Source organism: Marmota marmota, unplaced genomic scaffold (genome assembly GCF_001458135.2).
Source record: "Marmota marmota marmota unplaced genomic scaffold, marMar, whole genome shotgun sequence".
Taxonomy (NCBI): Eukaryota; Metazoa; Chordata; class Mammalia; order Rodentia; family Sciuridae; genus Marmota; species Marmota marmota.
The window spans coordinates 2,380,062-2,407,022 of record NW_026000020.1 but is presented as its reverse complement, the minus strand read 5'-3'; positions in this window follow the sequence as shown (position 1 = coordinate 2,407,022).

Genomic DNA, 26,961 nt, shown 5'->3' with positions numbered 1-26,961 from the left:
GGGGGGGGGGGGGGAGAGAGAGAGAGAGAGAGAGAGAGAGAGAGATAAATCTAGAGAATTTTTTTTCAATATTTATTTTTTAGTTCTTGGCGAACACAACATCTTCATTTTTGCTTTTATATGGTGCCAAGGATCGAACCCAGCGCCCCACGCATGCCAGGTGAGCGCCCTACTGCCTGAGCCACATCCCCAGCCTGATATCCACCAATTTTGATGCAGAGGTTTTCCCCACATTTTTAGAAATGCAAACCTCATTGGTTAAAAGTACAGACCACAATTTAAATTCTCAGTTCGGAAAATAGGGTAAACTTTCTTAGGCAATGGTGTGTGAATAATGAGAACCCCTCATTATTAGATAAGCCTAATGACACTGGGTGGCTGTCAATGTTTTCTAATGTTTGTAATAAATGATTCTTAAAAATCATTTATTGGGAAGGTTGGTCAAAGCATCAACTCCTGGGCCTTCCCCTACAGAGGACAACATGGATCAATGAGAAATGGGTCTCTGTGTTTAGGTTTCCATGACCCCCACAGAAATAGCAGAGCATCACTAAATCATCCAGTGAGGTATTTTACAGGATGTAAATAAAGATTTAGCTAAACTTTTCATGAAAGTGATAAATATATTTATCTAATTTTCAACTTATAAGGACATCCAAGAAAGTTTTTACAGTCATGGAAGAGAGAGCACATGCAGGCAACATCCAAGAACTTCTTGTCTTGCCCAACTTTGTACAAGAGACCCAAGGGTGGACCGTGAATATAAAGGGAGTTTTATCCAGGTGTGAGTTATTATCATCTGATAAACTTTACAAAGCACAGTTGGTTGGGAGTCTGTGGAAACAGAAGAGAAAATTTAGACTTTAGAGAACTTTAATGCAGTATCCAGAAACCAGCTAATGAACAGGGAGTTTGCTTCGAGCTTTGTCTTTCTGCCCAGCTCAGGAACTGGGCTGGGGTTCATTTCCAGTATCTGTGTGAATGTCACAATTCTAATTTAGTATCAGTGTAGGAATCCTATGTTTCTTGACTCTGATGATTTCAACTGATATGTTTTCTCTAGTGATGAATATCTTTAAAGAACTTCATTCAGACTAAAGTTGGAGAAATCATTCAACTTTCGTAGCAAATTCCAAGAAGGTTGAGAGAGGTATGGGAAATGCAGGGAGGGGCTGTGGAAGAGGCTATTAGAAAGAATGATCTTCTCTATTAAGTCTTGGAATAGAATGTCCTGGGAAGATTAGTTGAACCAATAAAAATGGCCTTTTAACCTAAAGTAGGGTTAGCATTACAAAATATCCATATGGGCCCCCATGTTACCAGGGAGCTTTAACTGAAGGACAACAATGTGCGACCACCACAAGGTGTGGGTCACTGCATAGTGTAAGCAGTAGATCACTGTGGAATGTACAGTGTTGAGCACTGGTCCATATAGGGAGCAGATCTCTGCACCATATGATACACAACAGTGTAATGTGGTTCACTGTTCAGAATATGTCACCGTGCACCCTGGAGGGTATATCACTGTGAATAGTAGAGTGTAGATCACCATACTCTGTAGGGAGCAGATTACTGTGTCACAGGATGGATGTCACTGTGCAGTGTATGGTATGAATCACTGTCAGGTGCAAGGAGTAGATCACAGTGTGGTGTAGCTTACCAAGTAGTGTAGGGAGTAGATCACTAGTATAAGGGTCATGTAGATCACTTTGCAGTGTAGGAAGTAGGTCACTGGGGGTCTGAGTTTATAAGTCACCATCCTGTGCATGATGGTCAGGTGCTTTCTTTGCAAACGAGCATATATTTTTCTTTGTAAAGGAGCTATGTCCTTTTAAGTTCTCACTTTTGTTGTGGTGTCTATCACATGTCTTTGATGAATAGCCATCTCAGAAGAGAGGTTTGCTGATTCCCCACAATGGACAGGTATGAAGCCGAGCAAAGACCAGAGAGGATGTTCTGTGATCTGCTGGGAAGTAAAACTCCAGAGAGCTCCTGAAATAACTTATGAGAGAGTGTGATAAAGACCAAGGCACCACTGTCTGCAAGGGTCAGTAATTGATAATGTCTGCTGGAGAAGAAGAGCAGGATTCCCAGGAGAAGTGGACTTGGGGCTGTGTATTTCATGAAGGGAGGGCAATCCAGGTTATGGACCATAAGGCCTGAACAAGGCTTGGTCAAGCCAGAGATGAGGATAGAAGTATATTTCTCTTAATGGGCAGTCAAGGAACCACATGCCTCTATATAACTTGGGAGGCTTCATTTAAGAAGCAGAGTTTTGTTGTTTCCCCCATAGCACCCAACCTAGAGAACAGAGTCTCCAGGACTATGCATTGAGCCCAGGAGAAATTTAAGCACAATGAAGTCTGAGAAGTGCTGATAAAATAATGGCTACATGAGTGAGGGTCTGCAGAGGCCAGATTAAGGCCAAGAGAGCAACATGGAGGGTAGGTAATGCTAACTGGTGCACTTGATCATACTTGAGGCTGCCCTTGACTCTATGCTGGGGAGGGACATAGGAATAAATGCTACTGAAAGTGGCATGCAGATGTTAAAAAGCAACAAGGCCTGGCTAGGAGCTCTGATGCTGACTGCCAGTCAAATGAAGTCATCCAGACTTCCAAGTTCATCTCCTTGTCCTCCCAGGGGAATGGGGGACCAATTATAATGTCTGAGGAGGACAGTCTTCTCTGAGCTTCCTCTCACAATGAGCCACCTGCTTGATTCTTCGAGCCCCACCTTCAAGCTCAGGTCCTTCATTGAGCCTTCCTATGCTACCTGATCCCTTTCTCTCCAAGTTCTGCTAACCCATTATGAGATGCTATCACCATCAGCCTCATGTCCAGACTGTATGTACACAAATCTATTCCTCTACATGAGGAGCTACCAGGCAATGATTTCCACTCCTTCATCACCACCAAATCCTTCTTGGAAGTTCATAGGGCAATTTGCACATAGAAGGTGCTTAATTAATATAGTCCCAGCTAAACTGGATTCAGTGAATCTTTAAAGGTCCAATATAATTTAATATAAAAAATAATTTAAAAATTGGCTATTAAGGTCAGAACTGTTTGCTTAGTGGAAGCATGAATAAGGGGTCAAAAACTTTATTAAAATATGAGGAATTTTCACTGTTTGCTCACCTTCATTACCAGACAGCAGCATTTGTATTCCCTGGGATTCTCTCATGATTGGAAAGGCAGATTCAGTCTCCTCCCAACCACTCTGATCTGGCCCTTTCTTCCATCAGACGCTGACAGCACCGATCTGAATACTGGGGAAGGCAGAAGCCCCAGTCAGCTAGTCTCTTTGGACAATGGGCTATTCATGGAAACTGCATATGCAACTCACCAATAAGTGTCAGTGGAGAGAGTGAACAAAATGATTGATTGCCCATTTCTCCCTAAGAGCACTATTTGTAACAAAAAAGCCTGATTATCAAACCATTGACACAAAAATGGAATGAGCTGATGGTGTCTTCTGATTAAGAGCTGAAGGTTTTATGCTAACTTTTTCTGAGAAATTTCTTCCTGGGCCTCCAGGCACTGTGTGATTACACTTGACTGACAAGCCTGAGAATCAGAGATTGTTAATTCATAAATTAGCCACATGGCACCTTAAGTACAGGTTGTTGGGTTCCCCTAGGCATAGGCTTTTGGAATCGTAAGGATTCTGGCCCACTGGGCTTGAAGACAAAGTATTCTATCAGTCCAGCAGGTCTGGGGAAGCTTATGCAGGCTTTGGAGTAATCTAAATGCCTTTGATTGGCCCATCTTTTGATTGAATTCAGAAATCATCCGTTGCCTCCAGCTGACCATTTCTAACACTTTTAAACATTGCAGTTTATTGAAGCCACAAGCTAGAATTGGTGTGCTCAGAACAAAGACAAGAAATATAAATCTTCATTCCTTTCATGAAGAACGGTAGAGCATTTTCTCGGCAGGCAAATATATGAAGTATTGCAACATGGATACTCTAGTGAGATCAAAAGTCTAGTTTTACTTATTCTTTAAAAATATTTTAATACCCTTGTGGCTGCAAACATACAGAAAGATAAAAATAATTTGTGTAAACCACAAAAGGTCAATAGTTCTGAATATGATTGTTGCCCTTTTTTATTGATGGAAACAGAGAAATGGAGAGTTTTATCTGACCCTGGGCCAGAAACACTCAGCTTTCTTCTAAGAAATTGGTCCAAGGGTAAAGTGAGAGAGAAGGCAAAGAAAATAGCTAGAGGCAGAAAATGTGGATGAGAGAATGCTCTTGCTTCAGGCCAGGAGAGGACCCACCAATGGCACCGTCATCTGTTAGGTCCTTACCATGTCACCATCCTTCCACAGCATGGGGCAGCTAACCCAGCAGAGACCATCCTCCAACTCCTCACTGGGGCCTGTGTCATATGCTTGGTCACTCCTTTACTGTTGCTCGTCCCTGCACAATCTGAGAGTTTGTCATGGACCCAGTAACTAGATTTGACTTATTTTCCACATTTCTTCAACATCAGAGACAGGGAAACTTTTAGGTACAGTAAGGATGCAGAAAGATGGGAATCTCTGGTTGGAAGATTAATCAGGACAATTGTTTTTAGGAAAGAGCTTTTGAGACAGTCCTGACACACAGTAAGTCTCCTTCTGAAGAAGCAGCCTAAGAAACAAATCCAACATGAGACGTCATTCACTGAAGCATCTGAGAAACGGGTACCCTCTGGATAACATGGAACTTTGCAGCAGTGGAGCACAAGAACTAGTTGAGGAGGAAATCAGTCATCTCCCATACCCATAGGTCAGTGTGTTAGAATTATTCTTTACGTAGAAGTGAGAGTCACATGGCTGGCGTGTGTGTGTGTGTGTGTGTGTGTGTGTGTTACTATAAGAGGATCCTTTCAGGGTACACATGTAAACATAGTCCATTTATCAATGAAACTCATCTTCATAATGAGCCAGGAATTACCCCTCCCCCCACCACCCCAGGGTGGTACAGCCCTTGGTTGTTGAGGGTAGAGCATGCTCCTTTACTGGGAGAAAATTCCATGATACATCAAGTTTCCATTGGTCCTCAAATTCCCACTCCAATAGACTTAGAATTTTCATCTACTTCAATCAACATGACACCAAATTTAACTCATTGATTTTAGGTGAATGAGAATCAGGTGACATTTTTGCATCATCATTTTGACTGTGAATTCATTTATGAGACCTACCCTGAGCCAGGCACTGTGCTGTTGCTTAGGACAGTGGGAAGTGAACACATTTCCCAGCCTTTAAGGAGCTCAGAGTCCAGATCAGGAAAAAGATCAGCAGATGTTTCCAGCATCTATTGATCTTGTAATTGGTTGGAGGATACAAATATTATTCATCCATATTATATCTTATTTCTCCCTCTTTCAATGCCTTGCTTTCGATATATTTTTTCTCAAAAGATATCACTTTCCTCAAAACTATTTTATTAACATAAGAACATATTTTAACTTCTCATTAAGAGAGGATTTTGGTTAGTTGATCTTGACATAACTCTTGTGCATATTTGTGGTTTGCTAATAATTTAATCAATTGTTTCTGCACTAAGTATTTATCAGGAAAGCCTTGAAGTTAGAGAAGGAAGATAAAAACCACATTGTTTTTTTTCCCCACAGATAATGCACAAAATGAAATATAGGGCTGAAAATGTTTTTTAAAGACACATTAGTTAAATCGATCCAAATATTTGAACCATCATTTATATTGCTTATAATCATAAGGTGGTATACTTTAGACTTCCTGGTTTCTTATGGGGATATATAATGTCAAAATATTTTTTTTTTTTTTGATAAGGAAAAACCTATGTGGTTTTAGTTGAACACAAAATCCACAAAGCGTTACTTTGGTCCATCTGTAAGCATGATAAAAATTCTCATAATAGAAATTTTAAAATTAAGTCCCCATTGAAACACAGGTTATCTACTTGTGCCTCCTCTTAAAGTTCAACTGGTCTGTCAAAGATGACAGCAACTTGAAAAAGATTCTGTGCCTTAGGGCCCCCTTAGCACCCTCAGTGCTACTTGGGCTTTTCCACCCTCTTGAGAATGCAGGAATCTGTAGCACATTCCCCAGTCAGCTCTGGTCCAAAAGCACTAGATTAAGGATGTCAGCAAGAGGAAGGGTAGCGGTTAGCTGCCCAGTTGCCTCCACCAAATGAACACCTCACTTATACACACAATTCTCTGTGGGCTGGGATCACAGAGGTAACCCTGAGAACCTTCTAGAAAAGTGTCCAGAATAAGTAACAGAACCAACCATAAGTGTCACACCCTTTCCCACGTTGCCACTTATGACTTTGTGACTCTCATCTTCCTACCCCAGGCCTAGTGTCCTCCTTTACAGAGACAATAATCACATTTCCATCATAATGCCGTGAGGAGCAGAGAAAAGCAGCCATGCTTGCAAAACACCTTGGTTTACATTGTTCACCCCCAAGCACACTATCGCCTCCTCTTCCCAGCTTTCTTGAATGCAGTGGGAATCCCAAGGCATTACTGGGTGAAGGGAAGTGAGATAAGAATTCCTTGCTGAGTTCTGATGAGGATCAAATGCATTAGCTGTGAAGTTAAGGAGTGATGATACAAACACATTCCCATATAGACCCTGCTCCTTTTCAAAGCTCTGCTATTATGTCTTCTGTTTCTTGCAATAAAACTGCTAAATGATCCTATGAAATGCCAGAGATGGCAAAGTGGAATTGAAGCTACAACGAGAAAAGACGTGTGGATGCCAGGCAGGGAGATGATGAAGGACTTAACTGCAGACGGTGGGGGAAGCCTTTTAAATGTTTTATTTCCAGGAAGGGACTGTGCTCTGCCAGGCTGTGTGTCTTTGTGTGCATTCTTGAGAAGCATACACGATGAATGAACACATAAGAAATGAGGGCAAGAGTTAGCTGAATTAGAAGCTCAAAGATTTTTCTCGAAGGAGAAGAGAAAAATTGTGCGGTATCCCTACTACCTCAGTATGAATTACCTGTGGTAAGACTTTCATCACAGATGCATGACTTCTCCCCACCCTCCTCACAGAGCCTTCAAATGCAAAAGAGTCTGGTGGGAAGGCTTTTATGTGGGCATCAGATGCTCTAACCAGTAAGAGCAATCTTGGGAAGCTGAAAGGAAGGGAACAGAAGGTGGCCAAAGGTATATCAAGGCAGCTCTTGTCTGATGGAAAAGTAAAAGAATTGTAATAGGTTCATGTCAGCAGCTGCAGAAATGCAGAACCTTTCTGTGTCAGACAGGAGAATAGTTGTCTTATTTGTGCAGTTTAGGAAACCAGGCAGGGGTGGGGGGTGGGGCGCCACGCCCCCTCACTCCCTCTCTGTGGTGTTTAATGCTCCACCTGTGCAGGGAACACATTGGCATCTGCCCAAAAATCTATTTATGAAAACAAGGACAGAATTTGCTTACCAGTTCAGAAGAATATGACAAACTATAATGTATTTTTAATATGTAAAGCAAAAAAAAAAAAAATACCCAAAGTCTAACGAAGTTTATTTTTGTTGTTCCACTGAAACAAATTGTTTTGAAACTTGCTCATTTTCAATTGAGTAAAATGTAAGCAATGATGACAAGCCTTTTGACATGCTTGGGGTCTTCCCTACCCTCTTGGGGCAACTGCCTAACATAGCCCATGGGTTCACAGGAGTTCTGCACTCACTGGCAAAAAGATGGTGTTTACATGTTCTTAATTGGCTCCCCCAAGCCCAGAACCTCGTCAGAAATTCTTTTAAGCACAGATCTTTATACTTCCTCAGTAGTTAGAGGTTGTTTCTATTGCTTTGAGATGGTTTGCAGAAAAGTCGTAAAAGGCAGGTATGCATCTGGAAAAGGTCATACTTCATCAGGAGACTGGCAGGAAGTAAGAAGAGTAATGATCATGTTGCTGGAAGGGGTAGCTGTAGAGATGAGGGCAGCGAACACGTGCATCTCTCATCAGGGGAGAAGGAACTAAAAAGGGTAAACCTTAGTAACAACATGGTGACTTGTCAGAGAAGGCTTCAGAGCTGGGTTTACTGCTGCCTTGATTCAGTGTTGTCTCTCCCTTTTAAATATGGATTTACAATTGTGTGCTGCACAAATGACATTTTGAATGACAATAGACAGCAAATTCGACATTGATTCCCCAAAATATAATGAAGCTGAGAAATTTCTATCAGCTACTGAGGATGTAGCCATTGAAATATCATAGTGCAATATAGCTTTTCCTTGGTACTGAAGATCTAACCCAGAGGTGCTTCGCTGCTAAATTACATCCTTAGCCTTTTGCATTTTATATTTTAAGATACAGTCTCGCTAAGTTTCTTAGGGCCTCACTAAGTTGCTGAAGCTGACTTTGAACATGTAATCCTCCTGCCTCAGTCTGCCAAGTTACTGGGATTATAGGTATGTAACATGGAGCCAAACAATGCAATATACTTCTGACATGTTGGTGGTGATATTGGTAAAAACATACCTACAGTACTGCCAACTGTATACAAGTATAATACATGCAATTAGGTGCAATACATAATACATGATAATAATGAGGGAGGTTTAATTAATTAATTGACATGACATAATGATCCATGCATTTACTGTATTATACTTTTACCATTATTTTAGAATGGATCCCTACTACTTATAAAAAATAAAGTCTTTGTAAACAACTGTTTTCCACATACCTTGATAGCAACTGATTGCCCTATGTGGTACAGGTTTGTATAAATACATTTTATCATGGTCACACAATGATGAAGTTACCTAACAATGCATTTTCCAGAATGTATTTTTGTCATTAAGGAACAAATAGCTGTGTTTATTTCTTACTAGTTGCAAATGAAATGTATACTCCTTATAGGAAAATAAATCTTAAGGTACAACATATAAAAATGAAATGTAACATTAACCTGTAGCTATGCCACCCAAAGTTCATGGAAGCAAACATTTTGCTAGATTTTCTACAAATACTTTATTATTAATTATAAATATTAGTCTCAGGGTAGAGTTTTTATCACTATTTCTTAATTCCACATTTCAAAATGAGTAATTTTCTACATGTCCATATTTTCTCCCACAGCATCAATGTTTAAGGCTATTAAACATTCAGTTCACTCAATGAAGCATTCACTTCATCAAATGAGTACATCTGCTTGACTTTGATCAATACGCTATTTTGAGGCAATTAAGTAATTTCCTTTTTTGTTCATTATTATAAGGGATTTTCAATAAACATTTGTATACATGTGTACTTGCCTCATTTAAAATTATTTCCCTAAAGAATATTTCTAGAATTGGAATAGTAGGATCCAACACAGGGGAATTTTTTATTTTCTGGTGTGGTGATTTCTAGCAGACACAGCTCAATTTGTCTTCTCTTGTGCCAGAGAAGAGGTAAGTATAGGCAAAGTCAGCCTAAATAACTGTCCTTAATGATTAATTGAGAACTTCCAAGAAACTCTGACCAAAATTCTGCCTGGAGCCTTTCTGTCTTCAATTTGTTCATACTAGAAATTCCTTTAACAACCAGGTATTTTATTACAAAAGAGGTATGTGTTCTCTCATAAATAGCTAAAAAAAAAAGAAAGGCCCAACTTAACTAAATTCTTGCAGTGCATGTAGGTCATAGTTTAGATCTGCTGTGTCCCCCAAGGCCTCTCTGGTGAAGGCTTGGTCCCCAGTGTGATGCTATTGGAAGGTGGTAGAACCTTTAAAAGATGGAGCCTAGTAGGAAGCCTTCCAGCCAGTGAGTGGGGTGTGCCCTTGAAGGGAACTGTGGAACCCCAACCCCTTCTTCTTCTTCTCTTCCATGCCCTGTTCATGAGGTGAGCCACTTGGTTCCATCAGGCACTCCCTGCCATGATGTCCTACCTTACCAGAAGCCCAAAATTAATGAGGCCAACCGTGAGGCGAAATAAGCCTTTTCTCTTGATAAGTTGTCTCAGTCAGTTTTTTGATACTGTCACAAGTTCCTGAATTTATCAACTTAAAGGAAGAAAGGTTTATTTTTGGTTAATAGTTTGGAGGTTTCAGTCCATTGTCCTTTGACCCTGTTTCTTTGGGCTTATTAGTGAGTCAGCACATCATGGAGGGAATGCGTGATGAAGGAGGTTGTTTACTTTGAGGCAACCTGGAAACAAAGAGGGAGAGAGGGGAGGGCTGGAGTCCCAGTATGGCCTTCAAGGACACGTCTCCAATGCCCTAACTTACTTTACACTAGGCCCTACCTACTGAAGGTTCCACCACCTCTCAATAACATTACGGGCTAGGGACTAAGCCTACAACAGAAGGGCCTCTCGGGGACATTCAAGGTCCCATCTATAGCATTAATGAACTCAGACATCTTGCTATAGTGACAGAAAGATGACTAACACAATATGATTAAATAATGTGTCCTTTTCCATTCCCCATATACCAAAAGAATTTCATAAACAGAAAAAGCAGGACATTAGTAAATGGAAAGAGTAGAAAGCTATAGGAAAAAACTAGGCACACAGAAGGCAGAATTCATACCTGTCGCAATGTTCCCATGCCAATTTTGACAGGAGAGAAGACATACCTAGCTCTTTCTCCTCACAATAAATACATACTTATATAGTGTTATGGGCCAGGCTATATGGGCAATGACCAGACATTCTCCATTTTACACTGAGACTCCATATCATGTAAGAAATGCTTCTCCCATGGGAAAGCCCCACCCCTGTACCCATTACTAATTGCCTAGCATAGCACACTTGGCAACACAAAATGGCAATTTTTATACAATGTAGGATTGTTCTCTTGGGTTCCCATTTTTCTTGGGCAATGAACCCTGTCAGAGATTGATTGTCTAGAAGTTAGTAACCATTCTCTAACTTGTACTCAACTAGAATCATTTTGACCCACTTCCCTTCTGCTTGCTTGCTGATATGCCAACCTGGAAAGTCCTGTGGGAAATACCAACGTACCCACTGCATTGTCTCATTAACTGCCCAATTCAGCTTCTGTACCCCTGCTTGCTTGCAGCTACGTCAACCCAGATGTGGTGTTTTATGGGTTTTGCCTTTAAATGCCCTAAAATATGGAGGCTCAAGGCTGTTCCTTGCAGACAGTTATGGGTCCTGCGGGGGGTAGTCACCATCTGACTGGCTAAATAAAGACTCTTCAATGTGGACAAAACTGGGAGTTGGTGTGTTTTCTGAGTGACCTCCCCCACAACATATAATAAGTTCTTTTATTTTTAGCACAGAGGATTGATAACCAGGGCATTCTACCTCTGAACTTCATCCCTTTTATTTATTTATTTTTTTTTAAATTTTGACACAGAATCTCACTAAGCTCTGAGGCTATCTTCAAATTTGAGATCCTCCTGCCTCAACTTCTCAAGTCATTTGAATTAAGTTGTGCACCCCAGGCCCAACTTAAATAATAAATTCTTAAGAACCAGAATCCATTGCCTGTCTAGTTAAGAAACTACACATCTGCATTGAAGGACTTCTGGTTCCAAAAAATCTGGATTAATGGGAACTAATTTACCTTCATTTCTGAAACAACAAAAATGAGAGAACACATAAGTAAGCACGGTTTTTGGAACATTGGATATGAGATATGACTCCAGATAGATGATTGAATGTCACTTCTGAGAAATGGAAAGCAAATGTGTTAAATCTTAGAATTAGACAAATTTACTAATAACAGAGTTGGTGCATTGCAATAAAGGGAGGTAAAACCAAGGTGGATTCATGGATTGACAAGACAAAGCTGTGAGTCAGAGAAGAACAAGGCCAGTAGGGATCAAAGGACATATTATGGGAGAATATACAATGCAAAGATAAAGAAGGCCAGAAATCTGTAAGGATTTCCCTTAAGTATTCAGCAGAATGCTGATACTTTGAAGAATTTACTTAATACTGGAAAAATCACTAAATGAAAGGATTAAGAGAAAGTGCCCCAGAGCTGACATGGGATAGGACTAGAACCTGTTTCCATCATCCAGGATGGGGAATCCCATAAATTTGGCAATATTGGGTAGCATAATAAAAAAGGGATTTGCTTAAATAGTAGGAAATAATTACCACCACATAAAAGGCTACTCTGATACTGGGCAAGTGTAGGGGAGAGTGGGTTGACTGCTAATGGGAGTGGAGTTTCTTTGGGAGAGATGAAGTGGTTCAAAATTAAATTGTGGTGATAATTGTAGAATTCAATAAAAATATTAAAACACTGAATTACTTGCATATATGTTCAATAAAGATATACTTTCCTAGAAATGGCAAAATAAATATTTTTGCAAACATGCAAAAAAAGAAGCATTCATTAGCATCAGACTGTACTACAAGAAATGGTAAAGGAAGTTTATTTTTTCTTCTTAAAAACACATTAATTACGCACATTAGTGGGGTTCAAAGTAATATTTCAATACATGCACACAGCATGCACTGACCACACCCAGGCACCTTCCCACACTTGCTCCACCTCTCCCCATCCACCCCAGCACCATCCCTGGTAGTCACTCTTCTATTTTCAGATTAAATGATTTTTTTTAAAAATTTACACACATGAAAGAGACTATGGAATCATACAAAGAACAACTATTACCAGAAATATGGATATAAACAAAGGAATGGAGAAAAATGGAAAAGGTAACCACATTGGTAATATATAGAATTCTTCTTATTATATCTCTCTCAAATATGACTTGGTTTTTAAACAACAACATTGTATTTTGAGTTTTGGAATATATGTTTAAATAAAATTATGAAAAAATGTCACAAAAACATGGAAGGGAGAAATGGAAGAAGGCTATTTTAAGATTATTGTACTATATGTAGATTCCTGTCAGAGTACATACTGGTAAAATACAATAAGGTGAAAATATAAAGTATGACTATTAACTCTATCTTTAAGACAATAAAACAGAGATTAATAGCTAATAAGCCAACCAAGAAGTAAAGAGAATAATAAATAATAACATAACACCCAAAAAAGAAGAAAAGAAAGAAGAACAGGTGGCAGAAATAGAATAGGAAATAGTGATATTATAGTCTTTAAAGGAATCATAGCAATAACTATATTAGTTTTAAAGGATAAAAGATACCAAGTTGAATTTAAAAATCAAGGTCTAACTTTATGTTGACTATGTGAAACATACTTTAAATATAAAGATTGAAATAGGTTGAAAGTCAAGGGTAGAAAATGTTACATGATATAAAGAAGCTGAAGTGTTTATGGTAGTATTTGAAAGACACATTTCAAAACAAAGCATGTTAACTTGGAAACTGATGATCATTTTACAATCATAAGAAATCATATCACCCAGATGAAATAAAACCCAAACATGGCTGCCTAATACCAGCAGTTTAAAAATAGATGAAGCAAACCAGATAGAATTGGTTGGAGAAAGAGACAAATTCCATCACAGTTAGAGATTCCAACCGTACACTTTTAATAATTGATAAAAACAAGTACACAGAAATTCAGCACAGATACAGAAGACAAGAGTAAACATTTATTCATGTGTACAGAAACATATCCCAAGAAAAACAATATTGCAGAGCAAGAAACAAATCTCAATAAATTTAAGATTTCAAGTCATATGAACTATATTCTCTGATCACAATGGAAATAAGTTAGAAATCAATAACAAAAAGCATTCTGGAAAATAACCCAAAACGTGAAAACAAAAATAAATTCTAATTAGTCTTCGAATCAAAACTAAATTGAAAAGAAAATCGCAATTATCTTATTTTTTATTTTAAATTTAGTTATTTATTCTAATTTGTTATACATGATATCAGAATGCATTTCAATTCATACTACATATATAGAACACAATTTTTATTTCTCTGTTGTACACAAAGTAGAGTCATACAATTCTTGTCTTCATACATAGACTTAGGGTAATGATGTCCATCTCATTCCACCATCTTTCCTTCCCCATGCGCACTCCCTTCCCCTCCCTCCCCTTTGCCCTATAAAAATTTCCTCAATTCCTCCTATGCTCTCCCCCCACCCCCATTAGGGATCAGCATCCACTTATCAGAGAAAACATTTGGCCTTTGGTTTTGGGGGATTTCTTACTTCACTTAGCACGATATTCTCCAACTCCTTCCATTTACCTCAAATGCCATGATTTTATTTGCTTTTAATGCTGAGTAATATTCCATTGTGTATATGTATATATCACAGTTTCTTTATCCATTCATCTATTGAAGAGCATATCTAGGTTGATTCCACACTTAAGCTATTGTGCTGCTATAAACATTGATACAGCTGTGTCACTGTAGTAGGCTGTTTGTAAGTCCTTTGGGTATAAACCAAGGAATGGGATAGCTGGGTCAAATGACGGTTCCATTATAAGTTTTCCAAGGAATCTCCATCTGCTTTCCAGATTGGTTGCACCAATTTGCAGTCCCACCAGCAATGTATGAGTGTGCCTTTTCCCCCACATCCTCACCAACACTTACTGTTGTTTGTCTTCTTAATATCTGTCATTCTGACTGGAATGAGATAAAAGAGTAGTTTTAATTTCTAATTATCTAATTGCTAGAGATGCTGAACATTTTTTTATATATTTGTTGATTGATTGTATATTATCTTCTGAGAAGTGTCTGTTCATTTCCTTAGCTTGTTTATTGATTGGGTTATTTGGGGGATTTTTTGGTGTTAAAATTTTGGAGTTCTTTATATATCCTTGAGATTAGTGCTCTATCTAATGGACATGTGGTAAAAATTTGCTCCCAATCTGTAGGCTCTCTCTTCACCTCACTGATTGTTTCTTTTGCTGAGAAGAAGCTTTTCAGCTTGAATCCATCCTATTTATTGGTTCTTGATTTTATTTCATGCACTATAGGAGTCTTGTTGAGGAAGACGGGGCCTAATTTGACAGGAAGAAGATTTGGGCCTACTTTTCTTCTAGTAGGTGTAAGTATCTCTAGTATAATTCCTAGGTCCTTTATCTACTTTGAGTTGAGTTTTGCTCATGATGAGAGAGAGGGGCTTGATTTCATTTTGCTTCATATGAATTTCCAGTTTTCCCAGCAAAATTTGTTGAAGAGGCTATCTTTCCTCCAATATATGCTTTTGGCACCTTTGTCTAATACAATATAACTGTAATTATGTTGGATTGTCTCTGTGTCCTCTATTCTTTACCATTTGTCTACAAGTCCATTTTGGTGCCAATGCCATGCTGTTTTTGTTACTATTGCTCTGTAGTATAGTTTAAGGTCTGGTGTTGTGATGCCAACTGCTTCACTTTTTTGCTATTATTGTTTTGGCTATTCTGGGTGTCTTATTTTTCCAGATGAATTTAATGATTGCTTTTTCTATTTCTATGAGAAATGTCATTGGGATATTGATTGGAATTGCATTAAATCTATAGTGCTTTTCATAATATCTCATTTTGCCAATATTAATTCTGCCTATCCACGACCAAAGGAGATTTTTCCATCTTCTAAGGTCTACTTTAATGTCTTTTTTTAGCATTTGTAGTTTTCATTATAGAGTTCTTTCACTTCTTTTGTTAATTTGATTCCCAAGTATTGAATTTTTTGAGGCTAATGTAAATGGAGTAGTTTTTCTAGTTTCTCTTTCTGAGAATTTGCCACTGATATACAGAAGTGCCTTTGATTTATGGGTTTTGATTTTATTTCCTGCTACTTTGCTGAATTCACTTATTAGTTTTAAAAGTTTTCTTGTGGACTTTTTTTGACCCTCTAGGTATCTGGGTAAATAGTGATAATCCTCTGGGTGTCTAGGTAAATAGTGATAATTTGAATTCTTTTTTTCCTATTTGTATCCAGTTAATCTCTTTCTTCCTTCTAATTGCTCTGTCTAGAGTTTCAAGAACTATGTTAAATAGAAGTGATGAAACAGGGCATCCCTGTCTTGTATTAGTTTTTAGAGGGAATGCTTTCAAATTTTCTCCATTTAGAATGATGTTGGCCTTGTACTTAGCATAGATAGCTTTTAAAATGTTAAGATTCATTTTCCTGTTATCCCTAGTTTTTGTAGTGTTTTGAACATGAAGGGGTTCTGTATTTTGTTGAATCGAATGCTTTTTCTGTATCTATTGAGAGGATCATATGATTCTTTAAGTTGATGGATGTGATTATTTATATTTACTGATTTTCTTATGTTGAATCAACTTTGCATCCCTGTTATAAACCCTAATTGATTGTGATGCACTAATTTTTTGATATGTTTTTGTATTTGATTTGCCAGAATTTTATTGAGAATTTTTGCTTCTATGTTCATCAGAGATATTGGTCTGAAGTTTTCCTTCTTTGATGTGTTTTTGTCTAGTTTTGGAATCAGGGTGATGTTGGCTTCAGAGAATGAGTTTGGAATTGCTCCCTCTTTTTCTATTTCATGAAATAATTTAAGGAGTGTTGTCATTAGTAGAACTCAGTGGTGGATCCATCTGGTCCTGGGCTTTTCTTGGTTGGTTGGCTTCTGGTGGCGTCATCTCTTTCATTGCTTGAATTGATCTGTTTTAACTTGTGTATATCATCCTGATTCAGTTTGGGGAAATCGCATGCCTCTAGAAATTTGACAATGCCTTTGATATTTTCTACTTATTAGAGTACAAATTTTCAAAATAATTTCAAATTATTTTCTGTATTTTTGTAGTTTCCATCATGATATTTCCTTTTTCATCATGGATATTAGTAATTTGACATTTCTCTTTCTTTCTTTTCATTACCATGGCTATGGGTTTATCAAATTTTTATTTTCTCAAAGAACCAACTTTTTGTTTTGTCAATTTTTTCAATTGTTTCTTTTGTTTGAATTTCATTGATTTTAGCTCTGATTTTAATTATTTCTTAACTTGTACTGCTTTTGGTGGTGATTTGCTCTTTTTCTAGGGCCTTGAGATATACTGTTTGGTCATTTGTTTGTTGACTTTTTCTTCTTTTAAGGAATAAACCCCACACAATGAACTTTTGTCGTAGTACTGTCTTCACAGTGTCTCAGAGATTTTGATATGTTGTCTCAGTGTTCTCATTTACCTCCAAGAATTTTTTAATCTCCTTTTTGATGTCTTTTGCAATATTGTTCATTGAATATCATATTAATTAGTCTTCAGGTGTTGAAGTAACTTCTTTTTTTTATTTTATCATTGATTTCTAATTTCATTCCATTATGATCTGGTAGAATGCAGGGTTCTATATCTTTACTTTTTTGTATTTTCTAAGAGTTGCCTTGTGGCATAATATATAGTCTAATTTAGAGAAGGATCCATGTGCTGCTGAGAAGAGTGTATTCACTCGTTGATGGATGAAATATTCTATATATGTCTGCTAAGTCTACATTATTGATTGTATTACTAAATTCTATAGTTTTTTTGTTTAGGTTTTGTTTGGAAGATCTATTCAGTGGTGAAAGAGGTGTGTTAAAATCACCCAGAATTATTGTATTGTGCTCTATTTCACTGTAGAAATTGAGAAGTGTTTGTTTGATGAACATAGATGCTCCATTATTGGGGCACATATATTTATAACTGTTGTGTCTCAGTGTGTGGTTCCCTTAAGCAGTATGAAATGTCCTTTTGGTTAACTTTAGCTTAATGTCTACTTTATTTGATATGAGAATGGAAAAACTTGCATGCTTCCAGAGTCCATATGAGTGGTATGATTTTTCCCAAACTTTCACCTTCAGTGTATGTATGTCTTTTCCTGTACGATGAGACTTTGGAGACAGCATATTGCTGTTTTTTGTTTGTTTGTTTGTTTTGTTTTTAATCGAATCAGCTAGCCTGTGTTTTGATTGGTGAGTTAAGGCCATTAACATTCAGGATTATTATTGAGACATGATTTGTATTCCCAGCCATTTTTGTTATTTAACTTGACTTGGTTTCTCCTCTGATTAGCTTTTCCTTTAGGGTAATTCTTCCCTCTGCTGATTTTCATTGTTGTTCTTTATTTCCTCTTCATAGAATATTTTTCCACGAATGTTCTGTAGTGCAGGTTTTCTAGCTGTAAATTCTTTTAACTTTTGTTTATTATGAAAGGTTTTTATTATCAAATCTAAAGCTTAATTTTGATGGATACAAGATTCTGGGTTGACATCCATTTTCTTTCAAAGCTTGATATATGTTGTTTCAGGATCTTCTAACTTTCAGGGTCTGGGTTGAGAAATCTTCAGAGATCCTAATTGATTTCCCCCTATATGTAATCTGATTTCTTTCTCTTGTTCCTTTTTAAATTCTCTTCTTATTCTGCAAGCTAGACATTTTCATTATAAACTACATTGTTGTAGAACTGTTGTGATTCTGTACATTTGATGTCCTCTTGTATTCAATTTTCCAATTCATTCTTCATGTTTGGAAAGTGTTCTGATATTATTTATTGGATAGATTGTTCATTCCTTTGTTTTGGAACTCTATGCCTTCTTCTATCCTGATAATTCTTAAATTTGACCTTTTTATGTTATGCCATACTTCTTGAATATTCTGCTCATGGTTTCTGACCATCTTCACTGTGTGGTCAACTTTGTTTTCATGATTATATATTTTGTCTTCATTGTCTGAGGTTCTGTCTTCCAAGTGATCTACTCTGTTGTTGGTGCTTTCTATTGAGTTTTTAATGTGGTTTATTGTTTCCTTCATTTCAAGGATTGTTTGTTTGTTTTCCCAGAAACCCTGTTTTTTATTGAAGCCACCTTTTGTTGCCTGTATTTGCTCTCTTATGTTATCCTTTAATTCACAGAATACTTTAGTTATGTACATATTGAACTCCTTCTCTGTCATTTCTTCTGCTGTGCTGGCCATCGATTTTAATAATGTAGTATATTGGTTTGTTTGGGGCATTTTCTTCCCTTGTTTTTTTTTTATGTTATTCATGTGTCTTCCCTTCTAGCACTGCAGATCCGACAGTTTTTTTACCATTTAGGCTTATAGTGTCCCTGCAGGGTTCTAATACTTCTCCTTTAAGGGGGAGGACAATATTAACAGATCCCAATACAAACAATATACAGCCTTAAACAAAATAGCTCTTATTAAGACGTTTACAGTTTTGTCACAATATACAGAAATGGTGAGTTCACTTACTATCTACAATATAAACAGTAGGTTTGCAAATGGTTCTCTAGTTTCTGATGGTGGACAAGGAGAGAACCAGACGTGGCGTGTAGGATGAGATGTTAAAGAGGTTTGAGTGGAGGATATAGAGTTATTAGATCTAGGAAGTGTAAAAGAGGAATCCAGAGAAGTTGGCTAGTAGCAGGAGAAGACAGAGAAAGTGATTTGGGGGAGACAAGTAAGTGGGAAGACAATAGAGATATTTCAAAAAACAAATAAACATAAAAATTAAGAAAAATAAAAATGTAAAAATAGGAGATAAAAGAATGTACAAAACAACTGTAATATACGATTCAGACATCCCAGTCCTCAGTAGCCTAAACTTGGTTCACAAATGTTGGGGATGTGAAGGTAGGAGAAGAGAGTGTGAGAGAAGAGAGTGTGAGAAAAGGAAAATCAAAAGACAAAAGAGAAAAAAAATATCTTGAAGGTAATACAAGGATTGATTTTGTTGGAGTTGAGTACCTTTCTTGCTTCCTTTATCATCCAATAGGTGGGGTTGTTTGTCATTTGTTGGTAACTCCATCCTCAGGATAGTGAAGATTATTAGGGCTGGAGGTTGGTTTCTTGGGCGAAGAGCTGTTGGAGGTAGGGTATAGCCTTTGCTGGTCCCAATGGGAGACTTCACCCCAAGCATCTCCTTTGGGACCTGCCTGTGTGATATGGCCACCTGGTCTTACTTTATGTTGCCAGTAGACCTCAATCCCTGGTCTCTCATTTAGTCTCTAAACTGTATCTCACTCACCCCCTTCCTTTCTACTTCCCAATCAGGAACCTCTCTCTCTGAAGGTCTTATGGGCTGTGCTCTGGGGCTTGCACACCTGTCAGGGAGAGCTGTTTTGTACTGGGAAGTTCAAGACCAGGCTTGAAAGCTACAGACCAGTCACATAGTTGCAAGCACTGTGCGGGTTAGTGGCTGGGGTCGGGGTGGGGGGAGAAGTTGGGGACTATAGGTACGTTGAAATTGCTTTTAGGCCCCAGCTTGTGTCCCAAGCTGGAAGTTGCCTCAACTGAAGATGGTGACAAAGGTGTCCCAAGACAGAGGAGGCTGCTTTCAGAGCTTGGGTGTCAGGTGGGGTCGAGCTGGGTGGTGGCATTGGGCAGCACGTTTAGAGATGCAGCTCTGTGGTGTGCAGTTTTGTGGCTGGCAGCTGTCTCCAGACCCTGCCTGTGTCCCCACGTGCAGACTCCCATGCGTAGGAGATTATGGCAGCAGTTGCAGTATCCTAAGATAGAGGTGACCTGGGGAGCCACAAGTTGGTACATGGGGGTGTCCACACGGGATTGGAGGCCAGAGGACCTGTGTGTGGGCCTCAGCGAGGTGTACTGCATGGGAGTAGAGGCTGGGATTCCTGTGAGGGTGGGCGGCCAGGGGTCCTATGCAGGTACCGATGCTTCTGGTCCTGCTCCAGCACAGCAGCCAGAGGTCCTGCGTGGGAAAGCAGCTGGGAATCCGGTGCAGGACCAGCTATTTGGGGTCCTCTAATAACTCACAGAGAAACTGTATTCCCACTACTTAAATCCCAGTCCATGGAGGGACATAGAATGCAGCCTCCCTCTAAGCCATCATCTTGGATCCCTGCAATTATTTTACACTGAATAAAAATAATAATATATGGGATAAGAGTAGGATTAGGGGAAATTTTACGGCATATTAATTTATATATAGATATAAAGAAAAATCTCTAATTACCACAGTCTTTCCCTTAAGAGGAACCTATTTAAATCAAAGCAGGTAGAGGACAGGAAATCATGAAAATTAGACATGAATCAATAAAATAGTAAAGAAAAACAGATGAATATTAATAAAACTAAATGCCAGATCTTTATAAAAGGTCAATAAAAAAAACTGATAGATGTCCTTCCCCAAATGATAATACAGACAACAACGAGAGAAAACAAGAACTTTATCAGGAAGAATGAAATGGCATCACTGTAGATTCTACAGAGCAAAGGGAATATCATAAGGTAATTCATCAGCTCAGATGAAATGGACAAATTTCTTGAAAGACACAAACTGCCAAAACTAAGTCAAGAAGAAATAGGTATGTTCAATTGTCTCAGGTATGCTGAAAAATAAATTACATAGATTAAATTCTTCCAAATAAAGCCAGGAGTGGTGTCACGTGTCAGTAGTCCCAGCTCCTCAGGAGAGTCCCTTGAACCCAGGAGGTCTAGATGAGAGACCAGCTTGGGAAACATAGCAAGACCCCTCCATAAACACACACACACACACACACACACACACACACACACACACCACATCTTCCAACCACCAGGTGACTCCAGATCCAGATGGCTTTGCTGGTGAATTCTCCTTAAGGAAGAGATGATTCTAACTCTACACAATTGCTGAGAAATTAGGCAAGGAAAGGGCACTTCCCAATTCATTTTGTGAGGCTAGCATTGCAATTCTACCACAACAAAGAAGAAACAAACAAACAAACAAACAAACAAAAAAACAGGAATAGAAATCAACCTCCCTTGTGAATATAATAGCCACTTCAAAAATAGCAAATTGAATCTAAGGATATATTAAAAGGATAGTTCACCAAGAAAAAAATGAGATTTATCTGTAGATTGCAGGTTGATTTTGACTATTTGAGTCAATCCAAGTAATAGAACATACTAACAAACTAAAGCAAAAAAGACATGTGATGATATCAATAGGGACATGAAAAAGAATTTGATAAGGAATTAGCATCATGAGAAGACTTCTTCAATGTCATGAAGGGTATTTATGAGAAACTTATGGCTGCACTGTGTTTAATGGTGAAAACTGAATACTTCCCTCCTAAGATTAAGAATAAGACAAGAATGTCTGCTTTTCACCTCCAGTGTTCAACAATGGACTGGAGGTGTTAGCCAGTCTGATTAAGAGGTGAAAAATAAATGGCAAACAGCCAGATGATAAAGTAAACTGTCTTTATTCACAGATGACATGATGGCCTATGGGCCATATCTGATGAAATCTCCTAAACATCAACTAGTAGTAGCAAGTGAGCTTAGCAGGTTTGAAGGATATAATTATATTTCTAAATACTAACTACAAACTCAAAGGTCAAAATTAAAATACCATTTAAAAGAGCACAAAATATGAAATGTTTAAGAGTAAAACTGCCAAAAAGTATAGAAAGATTGTACACTGAAATCTGCTGCAAAATTGTATTTTTAAAAGAAAAGTTAGTGGGTTCTGCATCTACAAATTCATTCAATTACAGATTGAGAATACTTGGAGAAAAATTTTGTCCATATAGAACAAGTACACACATTTTATCTTGTGATTATTCCCTAAACAATACACCATAACAACTATTTACACAGCATTTACATTTTCACTAGGTACTATAAGTCATATATTAGAGATGATCTAATATATACCAGAAGATATATGTGGGTTGTATGCAATTTTATATAAAATTACACCATTTTATAGGAAAAAAAATAGGGCATTCCCAGATTTTAGTATCTACCAGGAAGGCAGTATCCTAAAACTAATCCTTTGAGAATACTGGGGGACCACTATGTTAAGATACTGATCCTCCTCAAATATATATAGAGATTTGATATAATGGCAATCAGAATTCTAGTTACACTTTGGGGAAATTAAAAGTTGATAGATGACAAAACAAGTTTGAAAAAGAATCAAGAAGGAATAAATGCTACCTGATTTCAAGAATACTGTGGAGCTCCAGCAAGTGAGACAACATGGTGTGGACATCAATCAGACCGCAGATCAATAGGACATAATGGAGAGTCAATAAATAAACTCATGCATAAGTGGACAACAGATTTTTGACAAGAATTCAAAGACAGTTCCATGGAGAAGTAAAAATAGTCTTTTAAATGAGAACTATTAGGAAAATAAGATAAAGTTTAATATCTATCTCATACCATATCACATATTCACTAGAAGTAGATTTTGAACCTTAATATAAAACCAAAATCTATAAAAAATTTTACAATAAAGCATAAGAGAAAATTTATGACACTGAGTTAGGAAAGCTTTCATAAATTCAACACTAAATGCAAAGTCCGTGAAAACAAACTAGTAAATTAGACTTTATCAAAAGTAGAAACATCTGCAGTTTCAGACAGTTAAGGGAGTTAAAGTAAATACCACAGACTAGAAGACAATATTTGTAAAACATCAATCCCATACAACACATGTATCTAGAATATATGATGAACTTTCAGAAGACCTAAAAATGCAAATCATCATAAAAAATATGAACACTTTGGCAAACAGTTTGACAGTTTCTTACATAATTAAATACCTCCTACTGTATGATCCATCCATTCCCCTCCTTGTCCCAAGAGAGCAGTAGTGTATGCCCACACAAAGACTCATACCTGAAAGTGAATTGCTTCTTTGTTGCTGGAAGGTATTCCTTTATTTAAATATTCCAGATTTGTTAATTCATCATTCCGATGGACATACTGGTTTCCAACTTGGGGCTATGTCAAGCAAAACTGCATTGAAGAACTATTCATCAGTGAATGATGGGTCAATGCAGTTACCTTTTGTATAATTGATAAAAAGTGATTTGCACAATATAAAGTGTACAATTTGATAAATGTTGACATGTTTATTGTAGAGAGAAGCTACAATGACTCCTCACTGAGAGTGATATTTTAAATGTAATGGTATTCAATGTTCCAAAAATCAAAATCTGATTTATTCTTCAGCTTATTTCGTACTTTTTCCTAACACACACCTCATTTCAAATTATTCATGTCCCTATCTCCATAATCACCAGTACCACTGTAACACCCAAGTAAGACTGGGCCATGCCCTCAGCTTCCTGCTTTTGACTCACTATGTGGACATAGAAAGGTAAGTTTATAAAAGATTTTGTGATTGTCTCTGTCAAATGGAATTGAGCACTGGCATGTACAACCCCTAACACCCTATGCACATATTCTCATGATTCACACCACTTGGATCCAGGAAACAAACTCTTCAACCATTGTCCCCTGTTCTCAAAATAAACACTACTATATCCAAGTTCTTGAGATTTGTGGAGTCTGTAGACATTGAAGACCAACACTCACTTTGCTCTTGAAGCCTTATGATTTCAAGAAAGTATACATCACTTGTAAATTCAGTTTGTTCATTTACTTACTTCTAAAGCACATATATTGTAAATTATAGTCCTTGGTATAAATAAATTATATGTGCCATAAATCATAACCAAAGAAATTAAAATTAAAAAGTTAAAAAGGAATGTTTCCATGTTTCTTTATTTCAAGAGATTGGCCTTTGTGGGTTTTTTTTTGGGGGGGGTACATACACCCTACTTTGGAAATCACTGCCTGTATATTGGAAACAGGAATAGTTGGAGTAAAAAAAAATGAGATTTAATTTGCCATTGATCATGATACCTATAAAAAGTTCTGGGAAAGTTGACACATCAGAAAGAACAGAAGAAGGAAAACAGCTTCCATCTTAACTTTATTCAATTTGAGAAAATTAAAAAAAACTACTCTAGATGTCCTAAAGTCACACCTAGGATAAGCTGCACAAAGAGAAAAAAAAAGGAAAGAAAAGAAAGTAAGAAGTAAGAAAGTATGGGAATGATATTTTATTAATGTGATCCATGTGTGGTCACTGAATTTCACTAAGTAGTTATCCACAAGATAACGGCGTATAAACTTTTAAAAAGCTGTGATAGAATTTTATAAATATTTTATTTACAAATGTAAGAGATGGAGCTTATTTTGAGATACAGAACCATACACCTAAAGGGATTAAATCTTTAAATTCTGGTTCAACATTTAACTTGAAGGGTTACCCCGAGACAAGTATATATGAGAAGAAAAATCAAGACCCTTCAGAAGATTATTTTACACTTTGGGATTCTGTTTCCTGATCATGTTTGGCTCTAAATCCATTACATAAAGGCTTTAGGTGAAAAATCTCTATACATCCACTGCTGTAAGAGCATTAGATCTAGACTGAAATGGACCTCTTTGAACTATCCTATATGCCTTGTTGAAACTCTACCAGTACCTCTGCACAAGTTCAGTGATCCACAGAACCAGGGAGCAGCTAACCATGAGGGATTGGTTGGGTTATCCATCACAAATATAATCAAGAAGATTAGACACAATTCCTAACTTTGAGAACTTTGAATATTTTAAAAATCAAACATTCCCTTTTATAAATTAGTGTGCTGTAATTTATATAGAAGGATAAATTGACACAATATCTAAGACACAACTTACTTTTATAGATTTGTTTGTTCAAATGTTTAGTCTTTGGTTCCCAAGAGACCTCAGGAGCAAAGAATCAAGCTGCAGAGAATGTGTACCCCAGCATTATATTTCCTAGGTTTGTGTTTTACTTCTCCTTCTTAGGAGCTAAAGGTTTGTCCTGGCTGAGGACAAGTTTACAGAACTGCGTGGTCTTAATAGAAAACTTTCTCCCTGCTTCTCTCTCTCTGCTTCCTCTCCAGCCACCCACTCTTCTTTTCCACCTGTTCATTTACCTGTGATCCCAGGCAGCACAGTGATTTACCATTCCCCAGAGTCAGGACCAAACTTCCTCCTCTCTGCTTTCCCCCTCTCATCTCCTTCCACCTTCTTGTTTCTTCAGCTCATTGGTATAAACCCTAGGCAAAGATCACCTCCAAACCACGCACTCCCCAGGATGTTCACTCTTCATGGAATAGCATGCTATTAGTGTCAAGAGCAAAGAATGAAAATCATTTGTTCTCTGCATATCATGCCCCTGGGATTCACAGAGGCTGTCTTACTTTTTCCATGGCAGTGGTACCATGCAACCCCTTTACAAGGTCTGCACATGGGACATAAAAGCTACATCTAAGTTCGCTTTCTTCCTCTTTCCTTTCTTTATTTCTAAGAACTAATTATGATTAACACAGTTTATTTAAAGGCACCCACTTTCTCCAGGTCTCATGACCAACCTCCCATCAAAATCCTCACACAGCCCACCCCTTGGCATTCATTTCCCCAGATTTACAAGAGTAGGTCTCAGTTTCTTTCTGCACATAATTTTCACATTGGAATAATTTCTTCAATGGCACCGATTCCATCAGACTGACTCTCCTGCACAACCACAGAGCTCTGGGGAGAGCTCCCCTTGCCATTCCTCTCTTGCTTCATGAGCCCGTGCTTCCTATCACGATTTGGCCAACTTGTTCCAAGCCCTGAACATATTGACCATGAGTCAATCTCTCAACATCTTAAGTAATTCTTGAATGATAAGTGAGAAACACTACTTTGCCACTGCCAGCGTCTCCAGTATGAACATGGATCCTCCGTAATTCCACCAACACACCTGTCTCCACATGTTTGTGGTTATTGGATTGCACTTAGTACTAGGGTTTTGCATTTCATTTAAATCCTAATTGTTTCCTCAAGACCACTTCCCTTCATCCTGCTTTTCTCTAGGAGGAGACTTTTATATTCAGCCACTCCCATGTATCTTAGAAGGACACCTCCTGATTCTATGGAATAGCTCTTATGCCATGTAATTTTGCTCTGTGTAATATGGCCAGTATATTTCATTAATGCAAGCCATTATATTTCATATCTCTGTGAAGGTTTTAATATGAATAAAGATATTGGAAAAAAAAATTCACAAATTATATATTACTTTGGGGTCCCGAAAAAAAATATGGTAGCTAAAAAGAAAGAAAAATAAAACTTTAATTATCATACTTTATCCTATATGTGTATATAAATATTATTTGTCAATTAAAAAACTTTAAAATGTTTTTGGTAAAGTCCTGCAAATACAGTAGATGTGTCCTCAATCCTCTGTTGGAGGACGAATAAATTCAGTTTTTCATCTTTTTCCTAAAAAACATAAAAAAGGAATTTAAATGCCAGATGAAATTTGGCAAAATAGAGTAAATGGCTGTATAAAAAATATTAAAATATATTA